This window comes from Asterias amurensis, chromosome 8, assembly GCF_032118995.1.
Source record: "Asterias amurensis chromosome 8, ASM3211899v1".
Classification (NCBI taxonomy): domain Eukaryota; kingdom Metazoa; phylum Echinodermata; class Asteroidea; order Forcipulatida; family Asteriidae; genus Asterias; species Asterias amurensis.
In genome coordinates this window covers 18,954,236-18,960,297 of record NC_092655.1, presented here as the reverse complement: position 1 = coordinate 18,960,297, position 6,062 = coordinate 18,954,236, and positions in this window count along the sequence as shown.

The window sequence follows — 6,062 nt, the reverse complement described above, 5'->3', positions numbered from 1 at the left end:
TGCCAGACTTTCTATCTGATGCTATTTAAAAGGCTATAGTGATTTTCATTTTGCGATATGCTTACGTGTATAATTATACAAAACTCACGATTAGAGGCTCCACGGTGACTGGTCTCAAATACCCCGGTCACTAGTCTTACAGGTTCAATGGTTTCATGGGAAAGTCCCTAGTAATATTCACACATTCAGGAGACGTTTACCAAACTCTAACCCTAACCCTAACTCTAATTGACACATTGGTGGAATAGATATGGGCCAGGCAGCTTGACATGTATCTCATTTTGTGCTTGGAATCCCAGGATTATATTTTAGAGGGCTGAGTACTTCTGTCAAAGAGTAAATTTAAATGTGTGCCTATAGTCTCGGGCAGGCACCGCTGTGCCGAAACACACCAACACTAAATCATGAGTTGAGTAGCTGTTTTGTAACCTCTTTGGTACCTCATAAAGCCATGCTTCGACCCCGCGGTATCAAGTACTGTTATGTGCCGTGCGGTGTAGATGTATGCATTTCATGAAGTCAGAGCGGGCCGGTGCTTGCGTAAAGAGCCTTGGACAAGGCTATGAGTTGAGTAGGATTTGAAACTGTGCATTTTGCGGTAACACCATGTAATGACTATTAAATAGGGTGTTTCTAAAACCAACAGTGCATTGAAATGGAAATGGCACCAAGGCAATTGCTCCATTCTAACTCATGGCATGAGTTGGTATGTCTCTTATAACAATTGTCGAATTGTGTGACATTAGGAAAAAAACAATAGTGTGTTAAAGTAGTGGTATCAGTTAAAATTTCCACCAGCAGTCACTTGTGACTCAGCAAGTTATTGTAACCTGCTGCTGCTAAAACTAAACTAGCGAATGAGCCTAGTTTTGGTTCCAGGGCCTTCGCATGGATTATTTCACAGTCTCGCTACCATTTATGTGCAGCGCGCCGTATCGCCCGTTAGCTTTGCGTAAGTCTATGTCGATGTGTACAGTCGTTAAATGGGGACTTAAGAACGCTAGGTGGCAGCAGACTTACCAGGCAAATTTCAATGGTTTAAGTTGTTCTGAAGCGTGCGCACACTACTAAGAACATCGAATTTACCTCAAAGTCGCACAATGGCCGGTCGTCTTAGTTCGCAAAGTAAAATAAAAACCACGCTATTTTCAGGCATATTTGTGTGGATCATTATTCTACTTTTAACACAGTCTTTCTTTAACCATATGCATTTAATAACAAACGGTTACCAGCGCTTTTTATAGACCAACTCGCCCGATCCAAGACAACGTGTCCCTTTAAAGGCAAAACTAAAAGGAAAGATAAACTATTTGGCTGGGTTCCGTGCAATGACTCCTAAGAGGCATTTTATTTATATATCTGTTTGTTTCTTTTCTGTTTCCATTTTTGTTTTGTTTTTTTGCAACTTATATTATTAAAGGGACACGTTGCTTTGGACCGGGTGAGTTGGTGTATGAGAAGCGTACTTGCCGTAAACATTTGGTTTGTTTCGATTCAAATAATTATATAAACCTCCATACTCAACTCTTATATATATATATATATATATATATATATATATATATATATTTTTAATGCTCTTTTACCCCATGGGAACAACTTTGGTTGAATGGGCTACCACGTACAAACAAGTTAAAAGAAATAAATACCAACCGTTTCCCTTCCAGCAAAATACCCGGTCCCTTGTTTTATAACCCCACGACCTCGCTCCAAAGTTTACATAGTGTTTGATCAAAACAACTATTGTGGAGCTTTTCCCCCCTTTTTATGCAAAGCAATTTTTAAAAGGTCGTCATAGCAACGAGCTTGGAGTTTGGAAAACACTAACTCTAGACGTGTCTACGTTGGTCCCCTTTTTATTGTGTCGCAACACAAAAAAACCAGAATTTACGCTACAAAAAAAATCGTGTTGGGACAATTATTACAAATGCTTTTTGTGTGTGTAAAAACCTCTCCTTTTAATAAGGTCATTTTTTGGGGTATGCGGTTGCCAACTATGAACCATGCATGGCATTGATTGATCAGTATGTTTTTGATACTTAGCGGAATCAGTGATCCATAAATGCCCCATATTCTGGTTTAAGACCCTGGTAATATTGTCAAAGATCAGTCTTCTGCTTCTCACTTAGTGTATCTCAACATTTTGCACCAAATAACAAACCTGAGAAGATTTGACCTCAATTTGGTCGTCGAAGTTGCGAAATAATAATGGAAGAAAGAACACTCTTGTCTTATGAAGTTGTGTGCTTTCAGACGGTTGATTTCGGGACTTCAAAATCTAACTTTGAGGTCTCGAAAACAAGTTCAAAATATTTTAGTGGAAAAATTACTTTACATTACGTTACTTGAGAGGGAGCCGTTTCTCACAATGTTTTTTTTTTGTTCTTCTTTTTTACTGTCAACAGCTCTCCATTGATCGTTCTTAAGTAAGTTTTTACGCTACCAATTATTTTGAGTATATTACCAATAGTGTCCAGTATCTTTAAAGAGAGCGAGAATATAACATGGTAACATAGTTGACTAACATGTTAAAGATGAAAATGTACTCGTTTTCAGAACAGTTTGTTTAAGTAGACTTACTATACCCTTTTCGAAACAATGGCTTTGGCTTTGGATTCGACTCAGGCTAGCTTAAAATAAGCTACGTTTAGCTGTACGTTACGCGAGCAACGTTAACGTGAACGTCAGTTATTTTGTTGGAAAATCTTACGTTTTTAGCATTCGTGAAGTTCCCATTTTTCACGTCAGGACGTATAATATGTGCACTCGTTATACGTGAGCATGAAAATAAATGATAATTAAGCCATAAGTGGTGACGTCAGTAGAAACAACGCAGTTTTTTGACGTTCACGTTTTTGCTCGCGAAACGTGCAGCTAAACATCGCTATTGCGCGTGCTTTACGTACGTGCTCATCTAGCCTTGCTCAAGGCAGTCGCATTATTCGCTCCGAAAAGACGCAGCTGTAAACCCACCCGCCGTATACCCTGTGCATGGTGTGTGCGATCACACCGAATGACCCACCCGTATACACACTGTCACATCGCACGAATACTGTTCACACAAGTCATCGCACTCGTACACCACTAACCGCATGCGGAGGCCGTCAGGCCGACAGCCTTGTCGGATCGGTATCTTCCCGTTTTAATGTGTTGTATTGAAAAAATTCCAATATTGGACGAAATTGGGGGGGGGGGGGGGCTCTAGGATATGCTAGTATGCAGCTCATGAATATGTATATCGTTCGTCAGACCTATCAGACAACACAGGATGTGAGGCAAATGAATTATTCATTTTGACGTCCAATCACGCACTTCCCTTATCACTACCTTTGGACCCTATCATGCGTCCGTGGTAGTGGTGTGTGAGGTAAACATGTCTCGTCTTTCGCGGGCATTATGGTAATGAGCTGACCGTGGGAACTCTTCGCTTATTATAGTAATGAGGTCAGTGGCTTCAACACAGATCCTACAAGGCTGTCGGCCTGACGGCCTCCGCATGCGGATAGTGTACGGGGGCATCGTGTCGTACGATGTTACGCACAGTGAATACGGGTGGGTTTTACGCACAGTGAATACGGGTGGGTTTTTATACAGAGGCGGTCTTTTTTCGGAGTGAATAATTCGACTGCCTTGAGCAAGGCTAGTGCTCATCCAGGGCCGAATCCAAAGCCGAAGCCCTGGTTTTAGAAAGGGCTCTCTCTAAAATATGCATTGGAACGGACTCATTTGTCACTGGCTAAAGCGGCGCTCACATGATTCCACGGCTGAAGCGAATAAAGGGTATCTGTGATTTTGCAGATGGAACAGTTAAATTTTTGTTTTCTTGTTATTTTTCCCCCTTTCAGTACGCGAAAATCTATGCTGGTCCACATGGTAAGTATTGGTTTTATTTTGTTGAAAGGATGCTAATTTCATAATTGACATATTATACAAAGGATATTATTAGGCATACACACGTAAAGTCTGTCGTCCATAAATGCTCTACCAAAACCACAGCACTACAAAGCTGAGCTCAAACACTTTTGGCTTAATGCATCTTCAAAAAAGTCGTTAAAAATGTAGATATTCAAGTAAATGATATTGTTTTTAACTACTGTCGTTTACATTTTTATGAGTATAATAAACCTAAAAAGTAAATGAACTGAAATAAATTGAAAGCACAACCTTAAAAAAAAACCAGTAATGGATTTTAATTTTGGTTTTTACCCACGTACACCCGATGTGTGTATTTCACTGTTTTACTCGGCGTATATGCGTAAAACCAAAAATAAATGTTCTTTATCCCCGATGTAAATTTAATATATATTAAGTGATGGATTTATCTTAACAACAGAGGGCCCCCTCTGCGCATGGAACCAGTTGGAGCCATCTACAACCCCTGATGACTTTGATAGCTTTGCTGCGTACAAGGAGGAGCTAGTCAAACAGTGTGACAACTCAAGCAGTAATGCCACCACATTTCATTGGATTCCAAACATTGAAACACCGGATCTTGTCTACTATCAGGTCAGTCAAACTATGTTTAGCCGGTGTCCCAGGGAACGGGGGATATTTGGGACGCTTGGTGGGAGCAGACTACCAGAAAATTAATAGTTCTGTGTAATGTGCGCATCCTCAGAATCACGTCAACAATAGAAATTCACATGCAAAGTCTGCTGCCATGCACCTCAAGGTCTCCCATTCTGCTCGCCGGAGATTCGGTCCTCCATATTGTAAATTAACACGGGTTGGAGAATGATTGAAAAGGGGCGATATCAGAAGAACTTTGTTCCCATATGGGGGAGGGGACATAATCTCAGGGGTGGGGGTTGGGAGGGACACAGAATCTCCAGCCAAACCTGCCTCAAGCCCGTTGCATAATTCCCTGCAAATGTTTCGTGCAAAAGGTAATTTTCTTGCGTTACAATTGGCGACTTTTGAACGCCAGATGACAGCAGACATATTTTGGGTTTTTCTGCCATTTATTTTGAGGAGAGTGATTCCCAAAAGTAATCCTTCCCTTTAAAGCGCTGGACACGTTTGGTAAATTGTCATGACTATTATTCTCACTAGGTGTACTCCGACATATAATGTATAAACTCACAAACCTATGCAAATTTGGTTGAGTCCCAATGCAAGAGAACAATGACAGAAAAACACACCTGTGGCTTCGCATTGGACTTAATGTGCTTTTAGATAAATAATAAAAGCCTTTATTTTATTATTTGATTGAGACATTATCTCTTTCTCAAAAACTACGTTACTTCAGAGGGAGCCGTTTCTCACCATGTTTTATACTATCAACAGCTCTCTATTGCTCGTATACACAAACTATTCATGGTGGAAATACGATAGAGTAAAGGCTTGCGGTAACACCATGTAATAATGATTATCTTTAAATGAGTTTGGATGGTTCTGAAAGGAACTACCGTTGGTTTCAACTCCTGTCAATAATAATGGAATATGTTAATCTTAGTCTTTCGGCTTGGCGACTGACGTGGAAGGGTGCTGTTCTCGACTCCCCTGTCCCAAGAAGGCAGAGTCCAGCCACACCATCCCAGTGGCTACCCAGGGGCAACCAATCTCCTATGATGATTCAATCATAATAGGCTCCATTAATAATAACAAGTTGTTATATAGCGCATTTCACAATAAACTGTATCAATGCGCTTTACATTAGTCCCCTGGTCATTGGGCCAATAAACATCCCTTTAATCTTTTTCAGCTCCCATTAGGGAGTATACAGCCCCGAGCTGCCGTGGCGCTCCGAAAGCTTTTCATTCACAATATCAACCTCTACCCTCGCAGGTACCCATTTATACCCCTGGGTGAAGAAAAGCAATTATAGTAAAGTATCTTGCTCAAGGACACAAGTGTCACGACCGGGATTCGAACCCACACTCCGGTGAATTAGCACCAGAACTTGAATTCGATGCTCTTAACCACTCGGCCATGACACTCTAAGTTGAAACCAACGGTCCTTTTTAGAACAACCCAACTCGTTTACAACTCGTTTAGAGGTTATCATTCCATGGTGTTCTTCTATTTCGAGTGTTGTTACCGCAAACCGTTTCTGGAAGTCT